The sequence below is a fragment of the Colobus angolensis genome, unplaced genomic scaffold, assembly GCF_000951035.1.
Source record: "Colobus angolensis palliatus isolate OR3802 unplaced genomic scaffold, Cang.pa_1.0 Scaffold190, whole genome shotgun sequence".
Classification (NCBI taxonomy): Eukaryota; Metazoa; Chordata; class Mammalia; order Primates; family Cercopithecidae; genus Colobus; species Colobus angolensis.
This window is the reverse complement of record NW_012115044.1, coordinates 1915811-1931682: the sequence shown is the minus strand read 5'-3', so window position 1 is coordinate 1931682 and position 15872 is coordinate 1915811. Positions and strand designations below refer to the sequence as shown.

At 34.4% G+C, this 15872-nt stretch overlaps 1 protein-coding gene across 2 annotated transcripts in view; it reads left to right on the top strand.

The window, feature by feature from the left end:
- The window catches only part of ZBTB20 (zinc finger and BTB domain containing 20), an 816082-nt gene that overhangs the window by 226235 nt on the left and 573975 nt on the right, over window positions 1-15872 (top strand). The gene's annotated exons all lie outside the window — the stretch shown is intronic.

Below are 15872 nucleotides of genomic sequence, written 5' to 3'. Positions count from 1 at the left end.
TGGAATGTGCTGCCTTGAAGAGAAGGACTTAGCCCTGGCAGGATTCATCACCTGCTGACTAAAGAGCCTCTGGGCCTTGCCTAATCAGCAGCAATATCCAGGCAGTACCTGTCATGGGCATTGAGTGAGACTCTGAAACATGCTGGCTTCAGGTGTGATCCAGCACATTCCCAGCTGTGGTGGCTACAGGGAGATACTACTTCTGCTTGAGAAAAACAGATGGGAGAGAAAAGGGGACTTTGTCTTGCAGCTTAGATACTAGCTTGGCCATAGTGTTGTAGAGCAGGAAGTGGGCCCTTGGGGTCCCCGAATCCAGGAATTGATTCTTGAATGGCATTTTGGGACTTTCCCTAGGCTAGAGGGGAGCTCACCACCTGAATGGGTCCCAGGCCTGGCAGCATTCACCACAAGCTGACTGAAGAATCTTTGGGTCTTGAAGGAACATTGACAATAGCCTGTTAGTACTCCCCATGGGCCTGTGGCAGTGGTGTCCAAGGGAAGAGACTTCTATGCTTGTGGAAAAGACTTGTCTTGTGGCTTGGGTGCCAGCTCAGCTGCAGTAGAATAGAGCACCAAGTAGATTCTTAAAGGTTCTTACTCCAGGCCCTGAATCTTAGAGGGCACCTCTGGAACCATCTGGGGCTGGGGGAATTCGGTACCATGAAAAAAAGGACACAGGCCTGGCTGGTGTTGGTAACTGATAACTGTAGAACCCCAGGGCCTTGAGTGAATGTAGGTAGCAGCCAAATAGTGGTTATAGCGGGCCTTCTGCAAGACCCAGTGCTGTGCTAGCCTCAGGTCAGACCCAGCAAAGTCTCAGTGGTGATGGCCACAGGGGAACTTGTATTATGTCCCCCCTAGCCCAGCACCAGGCAGCTAAGCACACACACACACACACAGAGACTCTGTTTGGGAGAAAGTAATGGAAGAGAACAAAAGTCTCTGCCTATTAATCCAGAAAATTCTTCCAGATCTTGTACAAGGCCACCAATGTGGTAATTCTATGAGTCTGTAAGATCCTCAGTGTAACTGACCCTGGAGTGCCCCCATTGTAGACATAGCTGCATTGACCAAAAATTTAGTCACAATAAACAAGTCCCTTAGAATACCTAGAACACCTTCCCAAGAAGGATGAGTACAAACAAGCCCAGACCACCAAGAATACAATAAATACCTACTTCTTCAATGTCTAGACATTAATGGACATCCACAAGCATTAAGACCACCAAGGAAACATGACCTCATCAAGCAATCTAAATAAGGCATCAAGGATCAATCTGAGAGAGACAGAGATAATGTGACCTTTTAGACAGAATTATTGAGGAAACTCAGTAAAATTCAAGATAACATAGAGAAGGAATTTGAATCCTATCAGATGAATTTAACAAATATATTGACACAATTTTTAAGAATCAAGCAGAAATTCTGAAGGTGAAAAATGCAGTTGACACACTGAAGAATGCAGCAGCCTCTTAATAGGAGAATTGATCAAACAGAAGAAAGAATTAGTGAGTTTGAAGATGGGCTGTTTGAAAACATATTTAGGAGACAGAAGGACAGAATAAAAAAGAATGAAGCATGCCTACAAGATACTCAAAAGGGCAACAGTTATTTGTCTTAAAATTGAGGCAAAGAGAGAGATAGAGGTAGACAGTTTGTTCTGAGGACAATATCGGAGAACTTCACAAACCTAGAGAAAGATATAATTATTCAAGCACAAAGAAGGTTAAAGAACACCAAGCACATTTAATCTAAAGAAGACTATCTAAAAAGCATTTAACAGTCAAATTCCCAAAAGCAAATATAAGGAAAGAACCCTAAAACCAGAAAGAGAAAAGAAACAAATAACATACAACAGAGCATTTGGCATCAGACTTTTCAGTGGAAACCTTACAGCCCAGGAAAAAGTAGCATTACTTATTTAAAGTGCTGAAGGAGTAAACTCTTACCCTATAATAGTATACCTGGTGAAAATATCCTTCAGACATGAGGGAGAAATAAAGACTTACCCAGACAAATAAAAGCTGAGGGATTTCATCAATATCAGTCCTGTTCTACAAGAAATGCTAAAGGGAGTACTTCAATTAGAAAGGAAGGGATGTTAATGAACAAAAAGAAATCATCTGAAGGTACAAAACTCGCAGTAAAGGTAATAATATTATTGCATAATAGTACTAGCACTATGTATGTAATATGTACATAGAAAAACAGAATATTATAATAATGTAATCATATTTGTAAGTATACTTGAAATATACTGATATCATACAATACAAATTTCAAGACTAAAACTATAAGAAGAGATAAAGAAGGTCACTATATAATTATAAAGGGGTCAATTTAGCAAAAGGATATAACAACTGTAAGTAAATATACACCCAACACTGAAGCACCCAGATATATAAAGCAAATATTATCAGAGCTAAATAGAGAGATAGACCCCAGTACAATAATAGCTGAAAACTTCAACATCCCACTTTCAGCAATGAATAGATCATCCATACAGAGAATCAGCAAAGAAACATTGGATTTAATCCACACTATAGACTGAATGAACCTAATATATATTTACAGAACATTTCATCCAACGGCTGCAAAACACACATTTTTCTCCTTAGCACATGGATCATTCTCAAGGATAGATCATACCTAAGACTACAAAATAAGCCTTAAAATATTCAAAAATTTGAAATAATATCAGATATCTTCTCTGGTCACCATGAAATAAAACTAGAAATTAAAAATGAAGAATTGAGGAAACTATACAGATGCATGGAGATTAAACAGTATACTCCTGAATGATCAGTTGGTCAATTAAGAAATTATGAAGAAAATTTTAAAAGTTTTTTGAAATAAATGATAATGGAAGCAGAACATATCAAAACTAAGAGGGAAGTTTGTAGTGGTAAGTGCCTACATCAAGAAACTAGAAAAACTTTCAATAAAAAATCCAACAATTCATCTTAGAGAACTAGAGAAGCAAGAGCAAACCAAACCCAAAATCAGTAGAAGAAAAGAAATAATAAAGATCAGTGCCGAAATAAATGCAATGGAGATGAAGAAAATAATACAAAAGAACAATGAAATAAAAAATTGGTTTTTTGAAAAGATAAACTCGACAGACATTTAGCAAGACTAAGAAAAAAAGATAGAAAACCCAAATAAATAAAATCAAAATTGAAAAAGGTTACCTTACAATTAATACTGCAGAAATTCAAGAGACCTTTAGAAGCTACTATAAGCAGCTATTAATACATGTAAGTAAATTGGAAAACCTAGAAAAAAATGAATAAATTCCTAGACATATACAACCTACCACGATTGAACCATGATTCCAATACCAGCACAGACCAGTAACAAGTAATGAGATGGTAGTTGTAATAAAAAGTCCTTCAGCAAAGGAAACCCTGGGACCTGATGGCTTTACTGCTGAATTTTACCAAACATTTAAAGAACTAATGCCAATTCTACTCAATCTATTCTGAAAAATAGAAGAGGAAGGAATGTGTCCACCTTCTGTGAGGCCAGTATCATCCTGGTAGCAAAACCAAAGACACATTAAAAAAACAAAAACAAACAAAAAAAGAGAAAAAAAAAACACAGGCCCATATCTTTGATGAACATTGATGTAAAAATCCACAACAAAATGCTAGTAACCCATATTCAACAACACATTAAAGAGATCATCATGACCAAGTGGGATTTATCCCAGACCTCAAGGATCATTCAGCACATGCAAATCAATCAATATAATACCACATATCAACAGAATGAAGGACAAGAACCATATGATTGTTTCAAATGATGCTAGAAAAAAACATTTGTTAAGATTCAATATCCCCTCATGATAAAAAAAAAAACCCTCAAAAAACTGGGTATAAAAGTAACGTATCTCAACATAATAAATGCCACATACAACAGACCCACCGGTAGTATTGTGCTGAGTGGGGAAAAACTGAATGTCTTTACCCTAAGATCTGGAACATGACAAGGATGCTCACTTTCATCACTGTTATTCAACATAGTACTAGAAGTCGTAGCTAGTACAATTAGAGAAGAGAAAGAAATAATGTTCATCCAAATTGGAAAGCAATAAGTCCAATTTTCCTTGTTGGCAGACGAAATGATCTTATATTTGAAGACTTCACCAGAAAACTATTAGAACTGATCAATAAATTCAGTAAATTTGCAGGATACAAAATCAACATACAAAAATCAGTAACATTTTTATGTGCCAATAGTGAAAATCTGAAAAAGAAATTTAAAAAGTAATTCAATTTATAGTAGTTACAGATAAAATTAAATACCTAGGAAATAACTGAAGAAGAGAAAGATCTCTACAATAAAAACTATAAAAGATTGTTGCAAGACATTGAAAGGGACACACAAAAAAATGGAAAGATATTCCATGTTCATGGATTGGAAGAATCAATATTGTTAAAATGCCCATACTACCCAAAGCAGTCTACAGATTCAATGTAATCTCTATCAAAATACCAATTACATTCTTCACAGAAATAGAAAACACAATTATAAAATTTATGGGAAACCACAAAAGACCCACAATAGCCAAAGCTATCCTGAGAAAAAAGAACAAAACTAGGAATATCACCTGAGTTCAAATTATACCACAGGGCTGTAGTAACCAAAAGAGCATGGTACTGGCATACAAACAGTGCATATAGCAATGGAACAGAATAGAGAACCCAGAAGCAAATTCATACATTTACAGTGAACTCATTTTCAACACAGGTGGCAAGAACATACACTGGAGAAAGGGCAGTCTCATCAAAAAATGGTGCTGGGAAAACTGAGTTTCCGTATGCAGAAGACTGAAACTAGACCCTTCTCTCTCATTATACACAAAAATCAAGTCAACGTGAATTAAAGACTTAAGTCTAATACCTAAAACTATGAAACTGCTGGGGGGAAAAAAAAAAGCACCAAGGAAACTTTCAAGACATTTGACTGGGCAAATATTTCTTGATTAATACTCCATAAGCGCAAACAGCCAAAGCAAAAATGGACATATGGGATCACATTAAACTAAAAAGCTTCTGCACAGCAAAGGAAACCATCAACAAAGTGAAGAGATAACCCACAGAATGAAATAAAGTGTTTGCGAACTATCCATCTGACAATGATTAACAACCAGAATATATAAGGAGTTCAGACAACTATATACAAAATAATCCAATAATGCAAATATAAAATAGGAAAAATATTTGAATAGACTTTTCTCACAAGAAGACATACAAATCATAAACTGGTATATGAAAAAGTGCTCGATATCATTGATCATCAGAGAAATGCAAATCAAAATTACATTGAGATATCATCTAACCCCCATTAAAATGACTTGCATCCAAAAGACAAGCAATAATGGATGATGTTAAGGATATGGAGAAAAGAGAATCTTGGTACACTGTTGGTGGAAATGTAAATGAGTATAGGTACTATGGAGAACAGCCAGGAGGTTCTTCAGAAAACTAAAAACAGATCTACCATATGGTTCAGCAATCTGACTGCTAGATACATACCCAAAACAAAGGAAATCAGTTTATTGAAGATATAAATACACTTCATGTTTATTGCAGCACAAGTTACAGTAGCTAAGATTTGGTAGCAACCTAAGTGTCCATTAACAGAAGAATGGATAAAGAAAATATGGCCCATATATGCAATGGAGTACCATTCAGCCATAAAAAAGAATGAGGTTCTGTCATTTGTAACAACAGACCAGGCACATAAAGACAAACTTGTCACATATTTCTGGGAGCTAAAAATTAAAACAATTGAGCCCACATAGATAGAGAGTAGAATGACAGTTACCAGAGGTTGGGAAGGGTAATTGGGAAGTAGGAGCTGGAGAAGTGGGGATGGTTAAAGAGTACAAAATGATAGCTAGAAAGCATGAATAAGATCTAGTACTTGATCACCCAACAGCGTGACTAGTCAAAAATAATTTAATTGCATATTTTAAAATAACTAAAAGAGTGTAGTTGGATTGTTTGTAACACAAAGCATAAATGCTTGAGGTGATGGATACTCCGTTTGCCTGTATGTGATTATTAAGCATTATATGCCTATATCAAAATATCTCATGTACCCCGTAAATATATATACTTACTATGTATCCAAAAATATTAAAATAAAAAGTTTAAAAATATACCTAATAACAAATAATAAAGAGATAAATAACCCAATTAAAAAGTGATGTGCATACCACCATTTCAGTATTAGAATATTCTGAATTTGACTATATATTTATTTTTACCAGTAAGTTTTATTGTTTCATATAATTTTATTTTATCATCTAGTATCCTTTTATTTCCACTCCAAGAGCTTTCTTTAGCATTTCTTCTAAGTCTTGTGATGATGACCTCCCTCAGTTTTCCTTTGTCTAGTTATGTCATTATCCCTCCTTCATTTTTGAAAGACAGCTTTTGTGGATATACTGTTTTTATTTCTCAGGTGTTTTTCTTTTAGCATTTTGAATCTATTATTCCATTCCCTCCTGGCTTACAAGGTTTTTGTTGAGAAATCCACTTATTGTCTTTTGGATGTTCACTTACATGGGACAAGGCTCTTTTCTTTCACTACTTTCAAGATCGCTTTGTCTTTCACTTTTAACAATTTGGTTATAGTATGTCTTAGAGCATTGTTGGAAGCCTTTATGCTGTTCGAATCTGAATGTCCATATGCCTCCCAGAATTTGGAAACTTTTCTGCTATTATTTCTTTATATTAGTTTTTGTCCTCTTCCTCTGTCTTTCTTCTCTGGGAATTCCTAATTCATATGTTTGTACACGTGTTATTGTCCCATTGGTTCCTCGTACTTTCATCACTCTTTTTCAGTCTTTTTCTTGTTTTTGTTCCTCTAGGTCGGTAATTTTAAATTACCTGTCATCATGTTCACCAATTCTTTTTCTGTATGATTGAGTCTGCTGTTGAAGCCCTGTATTGAATTTTTCACTTCTGTCTTCGTACTTTTCAGCTATAGGATATCTGTTTGGCCCTTTTTTTATTATGGAATATAATATTTAAACTAAACTAATTTTTTAATGAATTGTTTTCCTAATTATATTTTGTGGTTTATTTGTGTTTTCTACATCTCATTGGACTTATTGAAAATGATTATTTTGAATTATTTTTCCCTGTGCTGGCAGGACTGCTCTAAGAGAGCACCCAGGAGGAACTGGAACTAAGTGGCAGCTCCCTTTTAGGATCCTCCGCCAAGACAAGTGACTGTCACCTGAGGCATTAGTGTGCATGACTTCTTCCAGGCCCCTTTGTAGATGTTTTTGATAGCAGGAGGATGGAGCCATTTCCAAGTCTGGAGCTGGGACCATCATTGGCAAGTCTGTCATGTGGGCTTGATTCTGCCCTCTCAAAATGGCCTTCTTAGGTCTTGGGTGTCACTAGTGTTCACAACCCCCTACTTGAGTCCCAAAGTTTCAACTATGGCACTTTTTTTTCTTGGATAGCTAGAAAATTATTATTGCTGTGGAGGTATATGTCTGGGGGACTGCCTATTCTCTCATGTAGGGTATTGAAGAACAAGAATAGGACAATATAACAAGAATAGAACAAGAGAAAATATTTAAAGACTTTAAGAAGAAAGATTAAAAATTCCCAAATTTTGTGAAAGACATGAAGCTTAGTGAACTCTAAATACAATAAATTTGAAGGAAACAATACTTGGAAACATCATAGCAAAGCTGCTAAAAACCAAAAATTATACTTTATTTAAAATTGGGTGAAGTGTTAGGGAGACAGCATAATGTCCTATATGAACATAATTAAGAAAGATGAGTCAGTAGTGGAAGGTAGTGTTTAAGTACATGGGCTTCAGTCTCCCTCTATCAACCACTGCTGCTTGTTAATTTTATGAGTTTGAGTCCATTTATTTTCTTTGAGCATCCTTTTATTTCTTTGTACAATTGTGATAATAAAGAAAATAAAACTACTTATATGGCTGATATACAAATTAAAGAATATATGCAAAACCCTTACCAAACACTTAGTAGTAGCTAAATAAGTAATAGCTATTGTTACTTTTCTTTTTCTGAGTGTCTTTTGGCTAGCTTGTACCTCTTCTAAATCCTAACCATTGTAAATAATTTTTCTTTCTCATAATGCCTTTATCTGGGTTTGATATCAGTGTTCAAGGGCCTTCTACAAGAGTTGAGGTGCTTTCCTGTTTTCTGTGGTCCAATTTTTATAACATAGACCTCAACAGAGTTGTAAAGGTTTATTACATTTTATATTTAAATGTATTTGGGCCTGGTAATGTGTGTGTGTGTGTACGTGTGTGTGTGTGTGTGTGTTTATATAAATTTCTAACCATATATCTGGTATCTTTATTTATAATTGTCGAATCAGAGTTTCTGGTTCTTCTCAGGCAAGTTATATTTTTCTACAAAATTGTTGATATTATTTCACTTGTAAAATAACTTGAATATTTAAGTCAAATTAGCATAAAGTATTTCATAGTATTCAGTAATCACTTTAAATGTCCAAATAGATTTGTTTTTTCTTTTTCATTGTGTTTATTTATATCTTCTTTTTATAACAAAAATTCCCAGAGATTTTTCAACTTTATTAGTCATTAAAAAAAAAGCAACATTTAATTTTGTTGACTGTCTTTACATTTTTGTTTTTCATTTCCCTTATGCTCAGTGTTATTGTTATGTTTCAGCTTTCACATTTTTTGGTTTTACTTTTTTGTAACTTTTCTAAATTCTTGATTGTTTTAGTCTTGTCTTTTCTTTTTAGCATATTAACTTAAAGTTGTATTTTGCTCCCTGAAACTGTTTAACTGCATCGCATGAGTTTTGGTATGTAGTCATGCATCTCATAATGACAGGGATATGTTCTGAGAAATACATTGTTAGGTGATTTCATCATTGTGTGGGCCTCACAGAGTGTACTTAGATAAACGTGGATGGTATGGCCTATTATACACCTATGCTGTATGGTATAGTCTTTTGCTCCTAAGTTATAATTAATACAGTGAATGGAGCTTGCAAGACTGGAAGTTGCTCTGAGCAAGTTAGTGAGTGAGTGGTTAATGAATGTGAAGGCCTAGGACATTACTGTATGCTACTGTAGACTTTATAAACACTGTACACTTAGGCTACACTAAATTTATAAAAGTTTTATATTTTTTCAATAATAAATTAACCCTAGCTTACTGTCAAGTGTTTTACTTTATAAACATATTTTTTAACTTTTTGAATTTTTTGTAATAACAGTTAGCCTGAAGCTCACATACATTGTATAGCTGTACAAAATATTTTTTCCATACATCTGTATTCTATATTTTTTCTATTTAATTTTTTTTGTTTTTTTTACTTTTTAAACTTTGCTAAAAACTAACAAAAATGTGCACATTAGCTAAGGTCTGCACAGGGTCAGGATCATCAATATCACTGTCCTCCACCTCTACATCTTGTCCCACTGGAAGGTCTTCTGGCATAATAACATGCATGGAGCTGTCATCTCCTATAACAATGCCTTCTTCTGGAATATTCCCTGAAGGACCTACTTGATGCTGTTTTACAGTTATCTCAGGTTTTATCAGTTCTGGAAAAGATTCATCATCATTTCAGATATTGCCTTTTTGTCTTTATTTTTTCATTTTCAAATACTTATTAGCAATGTGTGAGAGTTTTTTATTTTGTCCTTTATATTTCCTAATCTTTTTTTAAAAATATTTTCTATCTCTGTTTTGTGTTGGGTAAATTCCTTGGAATTATCTTTCAGTTCAGTAATCTGTCCTTTAGCTCCATTTAATATGATGCATTCTCACTTCAGATATTAATTTTAATGACAATTTTATTTCTATAAATCTCTGTATTTTTATCAAATCTGCCTTTTTCATAGTTTCTTTTTTTTTTAAATTTTGGCCCTTAGATTAGTTCCCTGATGCTAGGCCCTATTTTAAACTTAATGCTTATATTTCATTTACAGATTTTCATCTGCTGACTCATTTATGGATGAACCTTTCTTTGGGTTTGTTATTTTTGATATATGAACTCTTTTTCACTGGTCTTTGCTTTCTCTGTGAGACTCCCACATGACCTGAGTTGTTGAAGGTGTCCTGCTAAAGTGGATTTGTTTCTTCTAAGTATTCCAGACATGTTAGTAGGTTACCATTCTCAGTGATTACAGTTATTGCAAACTTTATTTGTACCCCTAAATTTCTCAAGTTATTACTGAGTTGGATAATTCCCGTGGGGGCTTGTGGTAGAATCATAGTAATGCCAAATACCCTAGCTCTATCTTCTTGATTTCTAAATTCCTTTCCTATAAAACATTTTAAAACTTTTATGTATATGGTGTTTATGTATTCACACAGAAATGTTTCTATAGGACCTTTATATTTTAATAGAAACATTTCTGTGTGAATATAGCCTGACATTTTAAAGAAAACTCTTTCCTATTTCTTTGACTTGAATGCCTTTCCTATACCTTTATATTTTAATCAAAACATTTCTATGTGAATATAGCCTGGCATTTTAAAGGAAACTCATTCCTATTCCTTTGACTTGAATGCCTTTTCTCCAAGGCATTTCTGGCTAACTCCCTCCTTCATTTCTTTTGGATCTTCACTTGAATGTGATCTTTCCATAATTTCCTTGCTGTTCCCCCTACCTAAAATTTCAACCTCAACTCCCAATCCCATCATTTACTTTCCCCTTTCCCTGCTTTATTTTAATTCCTTAGCACAGATAATTGTCTGTCATTCTATATATTGATTATCAGGGATCCACAACAAATACAATCCCCATGAGATCAGAAATATCCATCTATTTTGTTCATTTCTAAATCACCACCACTTGGGACAATGCCTGTCACAGTAAGTACTCAATAAACATTTTAGAATAAATGAATGAAGTATCCAATGGTTGTATATTGTGTGCCTTGTCCTGAACTTGGTGGTGATGACACAAAAGAAAGAAAATAAACCAGATTCTAGCCCTCATGAAGACAATGGTCTTGTAGGGAACATAGACTATTAAAATCACCGTTTATCACCTGTGATTGACAAAGGGTATGAATTCAAATGAACTCTTGATGAGCTTATTGGTACCAGGTAGATATTCCCTGAGAAGTATGGGGATAGGGTGATTACTTTTGATATGCAGTGCATCTCATACTTGTTCTATCTGAATATTGACCAAATAATACACATACACACATATACGCACACAGAAAAGATAATGATTTAGACAGAAAACAATTTTAATGAGGGAGCTGATGTAAGTTTGACCAAATTAGTAAGAATACTGAAAGCAACTAAGTATGAAAATAGAATTTCCAGTGAAGTATTTTTGGTACCAGGTTTTTCTTCCAGAGTTGGTAGCCCCTGTCTGATGAGCACAAAATGCAAAGAATTGGCCTAACTCTACATTCTGCTGCCTTGTAATTGTACCTAAAAAGCAAGAACAGATTTGCATTTTATACTTCTGCAAGTAGTACATAGAAAAGGATATGCTGTTACTTTATTATAGTAAATAATAAGGTTCATGGCTATATTTACAAAGGTTGAGTTTTCAGCATGTGAAATGATGTGAAGAATGTTAAATCTCTAATATGTGTTTAATGTACATTTCAGTTGATTTTTCTCCAACTATAATAGTAGCAATTATTTTATTTATATGAGGGGAAGACTACGTCACCTAAGGGAAAAGCTAATAGATTTCTTGGCAGTTTTTGTATCATGTTGAAATCTTTTTCCATTTCTAACTGCTGTGAAATTCTCGCTACTCTGTCTTACACATTTATTTTTTAATTTATTAACCCTAATACCTACTTTCTTTTCTTCCGCATTTAATCCCTTATTTCATCTATGTTTTCCTACCTAAAATGTACTATCCTGGTTACTTGATGAAGTTATAACTCAATCTTGGTGCAGACACTGACTGGCCAAGGTAAAGGAACTAATTGATATTGAGCCCCTTCTCCTAAATGCCATAAATAATGCTAATTGCTACTTGTATGCATATAATCCTGTTAAGTCATCATAAAAACATAAAATTTTATGTAATATAAAAATATAATTTATATTTTTATATTTTTATGTAATATAAAAATATTATATTATGTAAAATCCCCTTATTTTAAATATGATTAAGCTGAATATTAGAGATGGTATGTAAGTTTACCTAGGACACACACCTAGTAAGGTTTACTTCAAACCCAAAACTTCCAATTGAAAGTGGTTGCTGTTGTTGTGATTCCATTGCTTTTTCTAGATATTATACCTTCATCCTACCTAGAATTGCTTTTGAAGTTTCTCTACCTTGCCTTTGATTGAATGGAATTTACACTACAAGATTTTCTACATCATCAAGGCTTCCACAGAGTTGAAATGAAAACACCTTAATTTAGGGGTAGCTGTTAGCTGCCTACTTTTATAGTCTCTTTTGATTGAAAGCCCCTGCTCTAAATTTACTGCTTATATTTTTGAACTCATATTTGTCTTATACATCAGACAAATACTATTAAGTATTGACTGTGTGTCAGGCACTAAACTAGACCCTGGGTAGAGAGTAGTGAATAAAGTAGTGTGGCCTCTATGGAGTGTACAATCTAGTGGGAAAGAAAGAGATAATAAACACATAAGCCAATAATCACACCAATAATTTAAACTGTCATATATGCCATGAAAGAATAAAATAGTGGAGGTATCTGTCTCAGGAACTATAGTTAGAGGAAGTTTTTTAGAGAAAGTATAAGAACCACATAATTGGTTAGGAACTGCAGAACTCTTTCAACGAACTCTGTGTATCAGCTTCTGCCATACCGAGTGTCTGTTAACAGGTAGGATTTGGATGACTCACTCTTGTCCACGGTGGGGCCAAACTAACCAGGCTTTCTAACCTGGTGTTACCATTTGAGACTCAAATTCTCATATTTTAAGTTTGTACTGATTAAGAGGAAAACTAGGTAGAAAAAGTACAAGAAAATAGATTAGAAGATTAGTCCTTTAAATATTGGAAATAACTTGTTTACAAATGAGATTCCTTAATTTTTTATGCAGTATGAATTTTCTTAATAATCAATAATGCAGGCTAACACAATTCATGCAACATTCCTTTAGCCAATATTTAAGGCATATTTACTACATGTCATGTACTGTGCTAAGTAAAAACTACAGATGTAATGGTGAATAAGACACAAATGCTTGTCCCCAAGTTTACAGCCTTATGTAAAAGACAATTACGGTGCAATAAAATGATTATTATGACAGGATTAGACACAGGATATCAGATTCTGGAAGAGATAATATCTAAACTAAGACCCCAAGGATGTATACAAGCAGGCCAGTAAATTTTTCATATTTTCTGAGAATAAATCATTGATTTCAATAGCCATAACTTCAAGTTGAGAATATTTTGAAAATATAATTTTTAATATTTTCTAAATTTTAGGTTCTTAAATACATGTTTTAATTAGCTCTTAAACTTTTATTTTAAAAGTTAAGTTTAAATAAAGTCATAAAAACCCAACAACTGTTTTCTCTAGAATATGCTGTGAAGTGTGGATTATAGGACAAATAGAATTATCAGCACTTAGTGTATTGTAGATCAGGTTTCTACTTGAGAGTTCAAATTCATCATGTTTGTACATGAAATTTGATATTAAATTGTTTCATTTTTAAGTGGTAGCCATTAATACTAGAAAATTCAAATTTGGCAGTTTTTGTAAATAAGCTTTCGTTTTTCATGGATTTTGTAGCTTTATTACAGCTGATCTGACCTAAGGTCTAGACAGATCAACTGTGCCCTTGGGTTAACGGTGTTTATCATATGATTTCCTTTTCCTTCCTTATTGCACTTTATCTGTTTCCAGTTCACAGTGTTGATAAATAGATAACTGTGCTCCTCATACTTCCTCTTTCTTGTAGGCAGATAGCTTTTCAAAATGAAGGGCCAGACCTAGCTCAATAATTTACAAAATAAGCATAAGTTTTTCAATTTCTTACTTGACAATTTATAGTTCTTACTCTTCATAGGACTTTCTGTTGAGAGAAACCACAGAAGCCAGCCACCTCAATTTTCAAAAGTAAAATTGGCTTTATTGAGGAGAAAAGTGTACATTTTATAATAACTGTATAATAATGATACAACATCCAGCTCTGTAGTGGGTCGAGGAGAACTAAATACATATTAAATAAAATAAAATTATTTTGGATTACGTAGTCTTCTCTCAAAACATCAAATTTAAATGTAAAGCGTGTAAAATAGTCCTGTGGCTGCTTCCTCAGTCATGGGTGAAATTCTTTTTGTTTAAATTTAGGTTTAGAGCTCTTTTATGGAGTCACTGTACCCCCAGGCCCAGGTGAGACCCTTTTTAGGACTCTTAAGTGAATTAGCTAGTAGATTTATTAATGGCTTAAGGAGCATCTCCAGCCAGTCCCAACTAGTATGAAGGGAAAATGAAATATTTCTGTATTCTGTAACATAGAATTGGACCTATCCCACTGGAGAACACAGATGTGCCATTCACGAAGTAAAAAGAACTTTAAAATAAAAAAAAAAGTGAAAAAAAACCCAAACACTCTATAGTATATCTGCATCTGGAATAGTGCTAATAGTAACTTCACCCAATGTGACTGAAACAACTCTAGCAAGTACATGATCTGTGTGGGAATCTGAAGACACACCATTTAACAACTCAAGATCTATGCTGTCCTTTAAATCAAAACACAAATAAGGACTAGAACAATGTCAGTATGCATCCATTTCTGTCTTCCCAGCCATAAGGAAAAAACTGACTGTAACATTTTTTTAACTTAGAGTTGCAAACCTCATATATAAGGCTCTGGTCATCAGCAGGATCTTCTTAGAATACATAAAAAGGTAATAAGTGTGTACATGTGATTGCTAAGACCATCACACGGCACCTTGGTCCAATTCCAGTTGAGTAATTGCATTCATTTTGTCCTTATTTTCCTTTTCCTGATTGTTTCAGTTAAATGTGGAAATATGATCCTTCATTTTTCACCCAGAGAAGTTCAGCAGTATTGCTGCATGTATTATTTAGACTCTACTGCCTTCCTTTTCGGTCATAGGAATGGGGCTTAAAAGTGCTGGTTAGAATTGTTATTGTGGCTATTACTATTGTTGCAGCGTTTCCTGATTCAGAAATGTTCTGTGAACATCGAGCACATGACTGACTTTTGGATGAGCTGCTGGACTGTAGGGTGATGTCTTGAACAAGCCTCCTTTATCTCCTTACTCCCTGCCTAGCTTAGTCCGTTCGCTTAGACATGCTTTCCCTTTTCATACAACTGTGATAGCACTAATAGTTCCCTTTTATCAAATGCTTACTCCGTGGCTGGCACTGTGCTAGTTCCTTTATATGGCTATAACATATAACCTGCATAGATGACCTCATAGGGTGAGTAACACGATCACCATTTTACAGACAGAAAATTTAAATTGCATAGGATCCCAAAACTAAAGACAGGGAGCTGGAATTTGATTCCAGGTTTGTCTGATGGCAAAAGCTAAGCACTTAACTACCACCCTACCTCATAACTCTACTGGTTCCCAGAACTCTGAGCCCCAGTCTATGGATCATTGATCACACAAATAGCTTCTTAGCTTCTCTTACTGTTTGTCACTACTTCACACAGGCTGACCCCACTGACCTCAACGTTGGAATCATCCTGCAGCACTGGTCTCAGAAGGGCAATGCTGATTATGTTTACAGGCCACCAGGAAACTGAACTGCCATTGAGAGAATCTCTATGCTGAATCATTTTATCTGCATAACAAAAGTGGTTTGCTCTGTCTTCTTTTCTTTCCCTGGTGGTGTTGTCATAACAGTGTCTTTTAGCAGGATTAACCAGTAACT